Source organism: Lissotriton helveticus, chromosome 5_1, assembly GCF_964261635.1.
Source record: "Lissotriton helveticus chromosome 5_1, aLisHel1.1, whole genome shotgun sequence".
NCBI lineage: Eukaryota > Metazoa > Chordata > Amphibia > Caudata > Salamandridae > Lissotriton > Lissotriton helveticus.
The window spans coordinates 1,848,738,876-1,848,753,658 of NC_136065.1; the positions used below are offsets into that span (position 1 = coordinate 1,848,738,876).

At 45.8% G+C, this 14,783-nt stretch overlaps 1 protein-coding gene across 4 annotated transcripts in view; it reads left to right on the forward strand.

Moving 5' to 3' along the window:
* Positions 1-14,783, forward strand: part of ZNF652 (zinc finger protein 652) — a 529,699-nt gene that overhangs the window by 500,499 nt on the left and 14,417 nt on the right. The gene's annotated exons all lie outside the window — the stretch shown is intronic.

Consider the following 14,783-nt stretch of genomic DNA (forward strand, 5'->3'; position numbering starts at 1 on the left):
TTGTGTCGTCTTCACTTTGGGTCGCATTTAGCTCCGTCGTGGTGCCGGTTACATTCGGTGCATGTCTTGTTTTTTTACCCTTTCTAGCCTTCCTTAGGCGTTTTCTCTCCCGCTTCGACAGTGGGGCTTTAGTGTTTGCTTCTTTTGCAAGTAGCTCGTTGCTATGATCAACTGATGGACTGGTCGAGATGCCTGTGTTGTCCGAGGCCGTTTTTAATTGTAATGTTTTTGTGCTTTCGGGTGTTGGAGCACAGTTAGGCCCCCCAGCATTTACGTTATGCTCTTTTAGGGGACTGGAATGAACCTGATCCATTTCCTGCTGGGTTTCTTTGGATTTGTTAGTTGGTGGATTAGTCTGTGCTGAGGTGTCCCTGGCGACCCGCAGTAGTTCAGACATTAAGTTTGGAACTACGGCTAGTTGGTCTATTATTTGGGTGCAATGGCAGTCGCTTATTAGGTAACTTGTTTCTCAATCTTGCTGCACCCTCTTGATCATCTCATTAAGATTTTGCAGCTTTTGTTCCACCCCCTGAACGTAAATAGCTAGGATGTTTAACCTTTTCAGCGCGACCGCGATTCCCCCTCCGGTGCTGGGCCGTAATAAAAACGGGTGTGGTCGTGACGGAACGGTTCCGTCATGAGCACAGCTCAACCGTAGCTCATGACGGAACCGTTCCGTCATGAGCATGGAAGGGGTTAAAAGATCCACTTGGGCATTGAACTTGTCTGCATGGTAAGTCATTGCTTTACCGATGATGTCCAAAGTGTTTAACAAATGGGGCCAGGCTGCTGAGGGTGGTGAGCTGGCTGCCTGTACCTGTGTTGGTGAATGCTCCGAAGACATGAAGTCCAGAGAGGCTAGAATTTCACATACTTTCTCCCTGTTTTGCGACTGCGGCACCGTGGGAGAATTTTCGGGATTTTTGAAACTAAGGAATGAATCATCATGTTGCCTGGAGAGCGGTGATTTTCTGCTGCTTCGATGGACAGAACCCGCTAAATAATATAGCGAGGCTAATTGGTCTAGCTTGTTGGTTTTTCCTTTGACAGTGTCGTCTGTGAGTAGGGCTGACAGCAGCATATGTATATTTCTGAAAGGGCTTAGAATGCCTGTGCTTATCTGATGTTTTGGGATGGCTTCTTTGTTACCATAAAGACCATTATGGCTGGGTAACAATTGTTGTTGCCCCTTCGGCTGTATTTCTAGGATGAGCGGATGATGGTGTATGGCATTGACTTTGTGGGTTTGAACACCTTCTGAAAGGGGGTAAATTTATGGGATTTGGGGGGCCTGGGCTTCGCCTTTTAATGCGTGATCCAGATCTAGTCCTGTTACCCCGAGTTCTGTTTTTTCATTGTTGCAACTCTTGATGCACTTATCGTGAAAGATCTCCGGATCGGCTTCACTTAGGCCGTCAGTGGTGTCGATGCTAAGGCTGGTGTCTTGAGAATGTTTGAGTTGTTTAGGGTTGTTGCGTTCCTGGTTATTCTTGGCTGTTTAGGGCTCGTCCTATTAATTCCGCAAGGAATAATAGGACGACAGTATAGTGAGTAAACCAGAGCTCAGAGCTAAACCATCGGGCAGATCGGATTTCAGGCAGTGCACGTGAAAAGCGCGTCCACAAGCCACCAGCCTCTCTCCCACATGCATCTGAAGCTTCCCCCAGCGTGCGCTCTGCCGGCCTCTGGCATTTCTCCTCCCCTCAGGCCGTGACTCGCATTTCTCCTCCCCCCAGCCCATGTAGACACCAATTAACATCTTTAAGCTTTCCGTTCTGTTCTGCATTTTACATCTAAGGTTTCAGATGATGATTGAATTTATCTTTAAAGTATTCGGACTCTGTCTCTTTCAAGGAATTCAAAGGCATTGTAATCACCGCCATCCTACTTTTTATTAACCTTGCACACATTTAATCACCCCGGAGATTACTTTTATTGTTGTGAATATGTTCAGTCTACACTTTGGGGCACTTCATCCTGTGAAAGTCCATAGGTATGTCATTTAGAATGCCAAACACTGCCATAAAAATGACTGGTTCATGTTATAATTGCAGTTTACTGTTGCTGTGACTGTGAGCTGATTTTGTTTCCGTGTTTTCACGGCGTCCTTTCCCCGCCCCTCTTTTCCTGTCACCTCCTTCCTCTGTCACTCCACTGAAGCTTCCTCTCCTGTTACACTCTCTTAGCCCTGTGACTACATACCACTACCAGTTACTTCTCACCTCCACTGCTGGACTATCTCTCCAGTATTCACTCGCGCACTCTCTCCTACCCACCTGTCCCATGCATCCTCATTTGTTTCCGATACCCTCTGTCTCCTTCTCCTCTGCCACGGGCTCTCTCTCTTTCTTTCTCTCTCTCGCCTTTGTAACACTCCCACTACCTTCTGCCCTCCCCTCTTTCTCTCTCTCTCGCTCTCTCTCCTTTTCCTTCTCAGTTTATCTTTCTCGATCACTCTTTTTCTTCTCCACTACGGCGCTCTCTGTCCAATAGTCTTTGGCACACTCTCCTTCCTGCCTGTCACCCCTTTCCGCGCTGGCCCCTGTCACACTCTCCTCTGTAACAGTAACACTGCCCCTTTCCGCTAGTAACCTGCCTGCCCCCTTCCCTCACCGACGTTCCCTCTGCCACACTCTCCCATTCTCTGTTCACCCCTATCTCCAGTGACAGCGCCCCCGCCTCTCCCCCGCAGCCCCCAGCTGCAGCCTTCGCTTCTGTGCGTCCACAGGCAGCACAGCAGCGTCGCGTGTGAAGAGAGGGGAAACAACACCAGCAGAGGCGCTCTTTCAACCTTCTGACTTTGATTTGACTTCAAGCCGCTATCACGGGATCCAGCTTATCATCCAGCAATTAACAACCCCCTTTTTCTCTCACAAGGAGAGGTGCCCCCCTGCGCCGCCATCACCTGCATGCCAGTTCGTTCCTCATGCGCATTAGTTTTAGCCCTTCACAAAAAGTCAAGAAAGGGAGTTCTTTGAGTTATAGCTTGTTTTATAAGAGTTTCCGCCCCTGGCAGCGTATGTGGCTAGTATACAACAGGAAGAAAGCTAATAGATTTAATCTTGTTTTGCCAATGGATTTATTCAGCAGGATAGATCGCTGAAGGAGGGAGGTGTTAACAGCAAGGAACTGCAAATGGTAGACAGTTCCCTGAAAGTGCAACCCCGTGGGTTCTGCAGTCCCTGCAGGAGTCCGCAATAACCAGAAACCACCACCTTTTCGCAATTTTGTGAATCACAACATTCCTGAGTAATTTGCCCAATACCCGCTATTTTAACTGATCTGCAGTGAAAAACCATCATGTTGTTTGCTTTATTACTGCAGCGCCAGCGACCTCCTGCCCAGGATGAGATAAATAAATCATGGCCGCAGCAGGGCAGGGAGCAGCACAGAGGCACCTTTCCCCAACCCTCCTCCCTATTTGGGGACATGCTGAAAGCTTAGGTAGTATACATTCCTCTCATTGGTTACCATTGGCTTTGTGGTTTGTCACTCACATTTGCTTGCTTTATATTTCCTGGGTTAGTATTTGCTACCTTTATTTTAGTCCATTAGCATGTCTTTGTCCCTCCTATGAAGCTTACCCTGTTCACCACCTCTCTGATAGGCTCTTTCTATTCTTAAAATTTTCGGGAAGTCTTTTTTTTTTTTTTTTCTTGTAAAACACTGCATGAGTGTGCATATTTTTTTGGGCTGTTTTCCTGAGGCACTTCTCTGCTCCCCCCTCCCCGTTCTACCCTTAGATGCTCCCCCACCCACTACTCCACATTGTTTTCTCCGAGTCCTCACCCCATCCCTATGCAGCACCCCACTTTGATCTCTCCACGTGGATCTCTCTCACACCCTTCTCTTCTCCCGCCCAGTGCTCCACATTGTCCTCTTTCTTGCCTGTCTGTTGTTCTCCTCTAGCCAGCACTCAATGTTCCTTCCCCAGGCACGCGCTTGGCCTCACAAAGGCTTGAAAGCTTGGAGGCAATCTGCTTCCCCGCCCCCCTGGTGTTTATGGCTTTTCTCGCTCGCTAATGCGTTTTTTCCCCTCACACCCTTCCTTTGATGTCCCCGTGGCCTCTGCCTGTCGCCTCCGTCCTTCTGTCATGGAATCTCACATTTGGGGACTACATCTTCAAAACAAGCCTGTTCATGTTGACACTTGCAAATAGAATCCTTTCTTTCTTTCCTTTTATCATTTCTTTCCTTCTTTTCTTTCCTTCCTTTCCTTCTTTCCTTTCAATCCATTCTTGCCTTCCTTTTCTTTCTTCCATTCCTTCCTTCCTTTCCATCCTTTCTTGCCTTCCTTTTCTTTCTTCCATTCCTTCCTTCCTTTCCATCCTTTCTTGCCTTCCTTTTCTTTCTTCCATTCCTTCCTTCCTTTCCTCCCTCCCTTTCATTCCTTTCTTTCTTTCCTTCCTCCCTTCTTCCTTCTTTCTTTCGTTCTTTCTTTCTTCCCTTCCGTTCCACATTATCACTCAGCACCACCACGGCATCACTCAGCGCCACCCCAGCATCACTCAGCACCACTCCAGCACCACTCAGCACCACCACAGCACCACTGAGCACCACCACAGCACCACTCAGCACCACCACAGCACCACCACACCACCACCACAGTATCACTCAGCACCACCACATTATCACTCAGCACCACCACATTATCACTCAGCACCACCACATTATCACTCAGCACCACCACATTATCACTCAGCACCACCACATTATCACTCAGTACCACCACATTATCACTCAGTACCACCACATTATCACTCAGCACCACCACATTATCACTCAGCACCACCACATTATCACTCAGCACCACCACATTATCACTCAGCACCACCACATTATCACTCAGCACCACCACATTATCACTCAGCACCACCACATTATCACTCACCACCACCACAGCACCACCACAGCATCACCACATTATCACTCAGCACCACCACATTATCACTCAGCACCACCACATTATCACTCAGCACCACCACATTATCACTCAGCACCACCACATTAACACTCAGCACCGCCACATTATCACTCAGCATCACCACAGCATCACTCAGCACCACCACATTATCACTCAGCACCACACTATCACTCAGCACCACACTATCACTCAGCACCACCACAGCACCACCATAGCACCACGCAGCACCAACATAGCACCAACACAGCACCACCACATTATCACTCAGCACCACTCAGCACCACCACAGCACCACTCAGCACCACCACAGCACCACTCAGCACCACCACTCAGCACCACCACTCCATCCCTCGCCCACACTCCATCCCTCGCCCACACTCCATCCCTCGCCCACACTCCATCCCTCGCCCACACTCCATCCCTCGCCCACACTCCATCTCTCGCCCTCTTACCCTGCCTCTATCTCTCACCCTCCCTCTATCTATCTTTCGCCCTCCCTCTATCTATCGCCCTCACTATCCATTGCATCACCACAGCATCACTCAGGGGCACCACAACATCACTATGCGCTACCAGAGCATCACTGAACACCACAGCATCACTCGTCGCCGCCACAACATCATTCAGAGCCACCACAGCATCAATCTGTGCAGCCATTCAAGAACAACTGATTCCAATATGTTCTCTCAATGTTTCAAACTTTATTACAAATGTCACAAAAAAATGTTAATATTTCACTTCTGTTCTTGTATTTTCATCACAATAAAATACACTAAACATAATCTTCCAAAAAGTTATTTGCAAAAGTTTAAGCTGTTGCCATTATAAATTACAATAACTTTTATTTAAGTATTAAATATTGAAAAAAATACAACCCATTGTTATTTTTAATATTAATACATCTAAGTCATGTAAATACAACACATTGCATTACAAATGCTGTAGGTGTCACGTTTGCAAAAGTTAACACTATTGGCATTGTAAATGACAAAGTTATTAATTTCGCTATTTTCAAAACAAAAACAAAAATAAAAAATGTGTCATTTACAATACTAATACCTCTAACTTTACTAATGCGAGCCCTATTGCATTGCAAATGCTTGTTTTGTTTTTGTGGCCACTTTTAGGAAGTCGGTGATCAATGCCCGTTTGCTGCTATTTGGGCATGAGTAGTGTCTTGTGGGTGCCGATGGAGTGCCCTTCTTGCCACCTTCATGATTGACACGCGGGGCTGACTCTGCGACTTTTTTGCTGACTTTGACTTTGCGCTTGAGAATCCAGGGTTAACTGCAGTGCCCTGTGTTAAAACTTCCAACGCATACTGCTTGTCGCTATTTGTTTGCATCAGCTCCGTAAGGGACATTACTCCCTGCACGGTTCCTGATCAGGGCTCGACAAATCCACTCGCCCGCTCGCATTTGCAAGGGAGAATGGATGAGGACGAGCTATTTTTAGGTCCTATTCGCCCTTTCTGGCGAGTAGGAAATCAAACTAACTTTTGTCTTCCGTCTTTAAAAACAGAGCAAAAGTGACAAGATAACACGATTTAAAGGCATTTTTATTGCTCACAAAGGAAATGAGCAATAAACATGCCTTTAAATCTTGTTATCTTGTCACTTTTGCTCCGTTTTCAGAGACGGAGGTCAAGTGGGTTGGAGTCAGGTCGAGGGGATTTTCCATGGTACTAGACCTGCAGGACTAGTACCATTTTTCGGATTTGTCGAGCCCTGCTGATGCTGTACTGTTGTCCTCCATGACCAACGCCTTTGTGGCATCCATTTCTATTTCCAATTCCCTCTCCCTTTCTTTTTTGTTTTTTTTGGGATTGGATGGTGATTTCTCTTTTGACTCCTCCCCCCTCGTTCTTCCGGACCTCATAATTGGGTCTGTTGCCCGCCCTCCTTGCAACTTGGTGCTGTGGCGAAGGTTTTTTGCTCGAGGTGAAACCGCGAATTTTTTGGAGAGGGTCGTTTTTTGGGGGTTTTCCGTTTGTTTGTTGGTTTGTCTTTATTTGTCTTATTTTCTGTCAATTCGCCCTCCTTTTTTTGGCAGATCCGCATTCACGGACCAGGAGTGTTAAGCACCTGCTTGTGCTTGGCCAATGGGTGGGGAGGACGTCCACCGGGAACTCGGCAGGAGAGCGGGGTCCGGAGCAGTCAACAGTTCGGCGGGCGGAGAGTCAGGAGACCCGGACCAGACTCGCCGCCCCGTGCCACGGCAATCTCCTCTTAGGCTGCACTGCAGGGAGCCACACGCCAAGCCTGAGAGTCAGCTCCCGCCGCCAAGAAAGTTAACTCGCGGCTTCTGCCACGTTCAAAACAACTGACGACTCCTGTCACCGATGTGGAACAATGGAATAATGGCGGCTTCTGCCGCGAGGGGTCAGCTTTTTTCGTGCCGCTTGAAAATTCCTGGCAGCTGCTGCCGTGAAAAAAAAAGTTTGTGGTTCCCCTACAGTTAAAACTGTAAGTAGTGGTTTCTGCCGCTAGGAAGTGCTGGGAGCGGCTGCCGTGGGATAAGCGCAATCTGTGCAACTGGACTCCTCACCCCGAGAGCTCGCCAGGAGACTCGCCGCACGCCGGTCCTAAGACCACCGGGCTATCTCCACGGGGGGGGGGGGCAATACAGCACGAACATCAACAAGCTACAGTTGCCGCCAGACCAGCACGGCAGCAGGAGCTAGAGCTGGCCGCACCGCGCTGCAACACCGCTGCGTGAATCAACCGGAAACCTCACCAGGAGGTGCATTGCCCTGCGATGGCGAGCAGCAGTGGGCCCCACAATGCCCGAAAGAAAGGGAGAGACTTATCGTCATGGGCCAGTGCTAAAGAAAGGACTTTGGCATGTGAAAATAAAACAAGTAAAATGTGCAGGCCACTGGCAAAAACCCGGGAAGAGGTAATGCGAGAGGGGTAGGCCTGAAAATCGGGAAAAAGCGAGAACAAACGGAGACCCCCACCCCCGATGGACACAGGTGCTCATCCCCCTCTCCCCCCCACCACCGTTTTGAGATAGAAGATATGAGACCTGAATTAATAGGAAAGGGAAAATAGTCACATACCACATGTAGTGGGATTAGTATATAAATGCTTTATTTGTTGATTAATTAAAATCATTACAAAAACAAAAATACAGAACAAGCACAAAGTCTGATTGAACAAATATGAATACAATGCCAAAATATAACATGCCCGACATCGGATAACCGTTTTCCTGATTTGGAGGTAAAGTGCATAGGTGCATGTGATAGCAGCTTATAATTTCCAGTTAAAATATAACATGCCCGACATCAAATTGACCGTTTTCCAGTTTAGGAGGTAAAGTGCATAAGTACATGTGATAGCAGCTTATAATTTCCAGTTCAAGTACAGTGAGCTCACATGATAAAAATTAAAATTAAATTGCTAAATACAAGCAACAAATATGACTAAATTTCTAAAATGACTATAACTATAGGCAACAGCGATACAATAGTATCTCAACATCAATACTAAGGTGGCCTGTGCTTTCAGCAGCGACTAAAGAATACAATACATTTTCCACTGATGAAACTAAAGTGCTGCGTGCTGACAATAACATAGTTACTAATACATTTTAAAACTGATCTGTACATGATAGCACCATACTCAAATCTTTAAAATCATTGGGTCGATCATAACTACAAAAGTTATCAAACAACATTAAAATAACGCAAGATTTTAGAATAATTTAAAAGTACCTTAAAATTGCCCACATACTCCCTAAAAACAATAAAATCGTTACTTGGCACGCAGCAGATTTATCCATTACTTTAGGAATCAGCCTTACATAATTTCTTTTCAGCTTTAAAGATAAATTGTACATATTGCTGTGTATTATAGACATTGACGCCACTTAAGCAGGCTATTAATGCAGATCTACAAGTTCTAACTCCTAATTCCTAAGATCGGTTTTAAAATTAGCCTCCTTTCCTGACACATTTTTGAACATAGTGTAACAATGTGCAGCAAAGTTCCCTCAAAGAGCCCGCACAGCCTACAGGCGTTTGATGACCATTTATACTCCCACTTAGGGGGTCCATCTTTGGTTGGATAAATGCCGAACCGTAAGAGCATAAATTTCTTTTTAAACAAGGGTTTTAAATGAAAAAGTAAATATGGTTGAGCATACAATTTCTCAAAAGAATTTGCTATGGTCCAGAAGTGGGTTCTTTTTCTTAACTCATCTTTATCCATAATTTCTGAAAGAAGAGCCACAGTAGTAGTGGGATTAGACGCCCTGGGACACCCTTGACCCCACGGCCCTATGTGGATCCCTAGCTGACGGATAAAATAGACAGATATGACTAATGCAGAACTTGACCCCAGGAGGAAGCTGTTGTTAATGGTTTTCTATGTTTATTTATAATTTTTAAAAAATGTAAGCAGATTATACTGTAAAGAATGATAAGACATTAGCAAATCTGGTGTACTCCTCAAATAGTTTGATTATAAACCAGGCACAGAGTTGTAAATCTTAGTTTACAGGCTTCAAGAGATAGAGCAGTACATTAATCTGCAAAGTATTAGAAGACGACTTTTTTTCCTCCTGCTCTCCTTCTTTATCATTTTCTCGCCCACATTTCATCTATTCCATTTGTTTATCATATGCGAGTTGATTATCCTGATGTTATATGTACAATAAACAAAATGCAAATAAAAAGATACTTTAAAAAAAAAATAGATTCTTTGAATAGCACACAAGTTACAGGAATATTATTACCCATTTAACTAGTACCTAGTTTATCAACGTTTGAATGATAGTAGCAGCATGGACTATGACGAACGTGTGGATACAAGTAGCAGTATAGTCCAGAGTCGAATGGTTAACTTACTGAACCAATTTGCTCAGTAAGTCGTATTACAATAAATATTCAGTACCACTAAAACGAACTCTTCTAACTTACCTGCAAGACTCACCAAAGAATTTAAGAAAAAAGATTGGAATAGTAAATGTGCTGGGGCAAATGATGACCGTCATGCCCAAGTAGCCAGACTAATTATGAATAGCAAACTAGCCGTTTTTGATTATTTTAGGACAATATATTCTGTTTTTGTAACTGAGAAAGTATTTTGCTATATCTGGACTACGAATTTGTCAGCCCTTTAACTACTCGAACATGGGATAATTTACCTTTCTTTAGGCCTGGGCTGTGAACTTGGCTCCATTAGCGGAGTTTTCCACGCTCTGCGGAGTTCCGCAATCACAGAGCGCAGTGAATGTTGGTGAGCGAAGAAAACCCAACACTAGACCACCTCCCAGCGAGATTTCTCAACGTGGGCGGTCGCGGATGGTTGTGACCGCTCGCTTCGAGAAACCATCCGTTCGCGTTGAGGAAGCTGGCACTCGAGTAGAACATCTACTCAGTGCAGCAGAAGGAACAAGCATTTGCAATGCAATAGGTCTCGCATTTGCGCGAGTTTAAGCTATTGGCATTGTAAACGACAATGCCTTTACTTATGTTTTTAAAAAAAGGCATTGTCATTTACAATGCCAATAGCTTAAACTTGTGTAAATGCGAGACCTATTGCATTGCAAATGCTTGTTACAAAGAATCCTTGGGTAACACCTAGAAGCACCTCGCCCCACAACTTTCGGGGAGTAACAACATGTTAACATTGACACATCTGGAAATGGAACAGACGTGTCTGAATGACTCGTGACTCGGGAACAAGGCAGTTCTTAGACTTTTCTGACTATTTTCTCAACAAAGCACTATTCATAAGCCAGTGCATTACAAAACAGTTGGAAAAAAAAACAATTAGTGTGTTTTCCTTAGCTACGTTTTTTTTTTCTTTTTCTTCTTCCACGTTTGGGGTGGCTTCCTCCACCTTCCCTTACTGCTTTACCAGGAGTAAATCTCTGACCCTATTCAGGGTACAGGTCCACTAGATTTCCGCCACTATGTTGCCTGGCATACCTTGTCGAATATAAATTACATAAAATAGGTTGTGTGAAGATTAATACAAATTCCAGTTTGGAAGCATCCCACCACCGATGATGAGGCAATGGCGGGTAATGTAGTGGAAGGGGTGTACTGTCAGGCGATGTATTGACAGGGTATGTAGTAACATACAGATGTTTTCAGAGAGTAGAGCTACCTATAAAGTTTTATGTATGTATATGAACGTGGGAATACGTAAGTCAGTCACCACCAGCAAAGATGTTAATAGCACAGATATTAAATCATGCTGGTGTAAGTTAGATCTCTGTATAAATCCTTTGACGAGTAAAAATTCACATACATTTTGTGAAAATCACTATTTTTTTTGCACGTACAAGCGCTGCCGTCTCTGCAGTGGTATCACTTATGTGTACAGGATGCAGACAACTATGTGAATCCAGCCCTGGTGTTGTACCTGGAGGGAGACTCGAGTCTCCTTTGTACGCAAAGCATAGTAGGTGTGGCTCCCTTAAAGAAACATCACAGGCAGCAGTTAGGCAAGCGTCTTTCACAAACAAATCTTCCACAGTAGAGCGTGCAAAGGATAAAAATCTTTGCTGTCAGCAAATAACATTTGCAAATTTTGCAGTGGGTGCCTCTCTTACTTAAATAACACCGCCGGCTGCTACAATGCAAGCTTCCCTCATACACACAGATGTAGTGCTTAATTTGTAACATAAGAATAATAATATTCAGGAGGTCAGCCCAAACCTTTTCTTAAAAGACAAGCCTCTCTCTTCCACCATCCTACACTCCACTCCTCTTTGTCACTTTAGTAGGTTCTTTTTTAACACTGCTTGTGCCCACCACCGGCACAAATTAAGTCCTGCGATATCTGGTACAGCACACGTTCGTCCATCTAGTAGCTCACCTAGCACGCCCCTCGCCAATAGGGCGACCAGAAGCAGGGGTACCCCGCAGACATGGCTGGGGTGAATCGAGGGCTGACGCTCCTCTCCTGCGCTTGCCTCAGTAGTAGTGACTGGGGACGCACAGTGAAACCGAGAGGCGGGGGGGTGAGCAGGGCTAGTCCCCCTGCTTGTAATTCTTTATCTGGCCTTTGCTGGCTGTCTGCCCTCGGGCAGGGGGCATTGTCCGCCTGACCACTGACGGGGAAAGGGGAAAAGGTTCTCCATAGGGACCTCCTCCCCTCCTCGGGTCAAGCTAGAACTAACCATGTGCCTGAAATCGCGCAAATTCTACCAGATACTGCTAAACAAGTTCTAAACACACGCACTGCAGTGTGTAAAAAATGCTACTGCACCAAAAAGTTTGGTGACCATGACTTAAAAAAATCGCACGCACGCCTGATGCTTCTGTCTTTGTTAACGCGTAAGATAGCTCAGAAGGTTAGCGCATTTGCTGCAGAGAACTGTAAATTGTAGGCCACAGGTTTGAAGACTGGTATCTAATTTTGGTAATTAAACATAAGTTATCCATCCTTTCATCCATGCAAAGTTGTTATGAGTATCACTTAGTTATGGAATACTACTATCAATATGAGAAGAAGAAGAATAACTAAGATACACAAAGTAGGGTCTCGTGTGAAATATCTGCTTAATGGGGTGAAGGGTTGGGTACATAAGAATTAACTGTGCTTAGAAATAAAGAATGTGGGTTTCTATATGTTCCCGTCTTATGGTCGCATAACTTTTATAAAATACAACACCCTTCTTCTTGTAAAAAGTCCCCTTCCCAATCACAGACAATTCTGTAAATAACATGGACTGAAGAATCACTGGTACATGTGGGGTACTTTTACAACTCTGGTGTAAGAATGTATGGTACAAGGTACCACGTGCAATTATAACTGCATGTATTGTGCTCTATTTTTAAAGCAAAACCAACAGTTGATGGACAGAATGCAGAACAATGTCGTACATTCACCCCAGTACAGAGATCTGGGCCTAAATCCATCGTTTTTTTGCACTCCACACCACCCCAGTTCAGGCATGGCCATATGCAAATCAGCCTTGACCCTGTAAATCATACACAATAAAATGTATTATTACTACATTTACAAAGCAAAACACTTTGTAAAAGAACCAAGCGGAATGAGGATGTGGTTTGACGGCTAGATTGCCGAGCTGGGAAAGCAAGGTTTGAGGGGTTGCGTCCACATCCTATGATTCTAGGCAAATCACATAATCTCCCCATGCCCACCAAAAAAGATGAATATGTCCTTGTGTAATGTAACTGGTGCTCGTGTGAAGCTCTCCAATACCTTCGGATAGAGTTCGCGCTATATAAAAATCTGCAACAACAAAAACAAAGTTCCTAGTTTAGGTACTTGGGAAGTCTGCACGAGCCAGGGAGAGAAAGGGGTGGTTTACCCCTGCTCTTGCAGTGCTGCTGCAGAGACTGAATAGTGAATACTCACTGTACTGTGTCTACGGCTCTCCTTTAGTGAGCGCTATGACTGGGACCTATCGGAGAAGCTGCACTTGCTCTACTCTTAAAGGGCCCGCACCCGGTTTATAAGGTGGCAAACACTGTGAGCGCCTGCACTTTCTTCCCCATGGCAACCACTGGCATCTTATTCGAACCCCAGCTGCAGCTGCCCGGACATCACCACCAGTGCTGGAAAGGCACACGCATACCATCTCGGCATTGTTCTGGTATGCTGGTTTATATTAAGGTTTGTAGTGTATCCGAGGCAGCCTGGAACTGCTTCTAAGCGCTAAAGACCCGGTCGAATCGTCAGGTTTGCGCCAGAGTGGAGCAGCTGCAGTGTTCTTCTCGGATGAGTGCGTAATAAGGTGCTGAAAATGTGCTATTTTCAAACACGCAAAACACTGTGAGCAGGCACACAAGCTCTGTAAATACAAAGCGCGTCTCTGTCATTCTGGTACAAATTTCCTTTCACGTCGAATTGATTAGTCAGGGAAGTGACCAGAGAGGACGGGAACTTCTGAGGGGCAAGCAGGCACTCTGTGACACTAACTACCTGTACTTTTCCATTTCTAGCACTGGTGTAAGCAAACCATTATCTTTCCCACACCAACCACAGAGCAAACGAGCGTCTAGATCAGCGTTTGACTTCCTAAAAATGATACACCTTGAAAAAGCAGGAACGTCCACAAAAACCATGAGAAGAAAGTAAACGTAATGTTCCGTTCCCAGCCTCGCAGTACCGATGGGAGCGGGAGGCCTCCACGGCCACGGCTCGGCCTGGCTCCAGTCAGCCCCCGCCTATGAGACGCTGGCCCCCGCACACTGCACGGTGGCTCCTCCCGCCTCCCCGTGCAGCCGCAAGCTCTTTGATTTGCCTCCTGGTTGTGAAGCCGAATATCTACTTGTCAGTTCAAGGGCAGGACGGGCGCGGTGCAGGCGGGGTTCTGCGAACGGAAGTCTCTCGCTGGCAGCCCGCTGCTGCCAGGCCCCGGGACACTCTCCCCGCACATGTTGCCTAGCCCCCTCCCTGGCTCCTCTTTCCACCAGGCCCCCTGCTTTCATTCAAAACTGCCAGCAAGAAGACAGATGGACAAACCCCGCTAGGAAAGGGGTCGCTCGTCAAATACACGCCTCTTGTGTTTGTTTATTGTCTTGTGTGGTAACTTCATTGGCAGGAGATTAAATAAACTCTGTTCAAGCTGCTGTTGGGACCGAGGGCTCTGGAGTAAGAATGTAAACAAGTACATAGAGTTCTCTCTTTTTCTGCCGTCCCACTTGGACAGCCTCAGCCTGCTTTCCTTCTGAAGTAAAAGGTTTATTATCTTTATGGGGCCATGTGTTTGGCCCCATAAAGATAAGAAACCTTTTACGCCAGAAGGAAGGCTGGCCAGGCCGTCCAAGTGGGAAGGCAGAAAAAGAGAAAACTACACATCACAAAGTGTTCTTTCCCAATGGCTGGGCCCCATTTAGCATAAACGGTGACGCCGGCCAATGGGAAAGAGG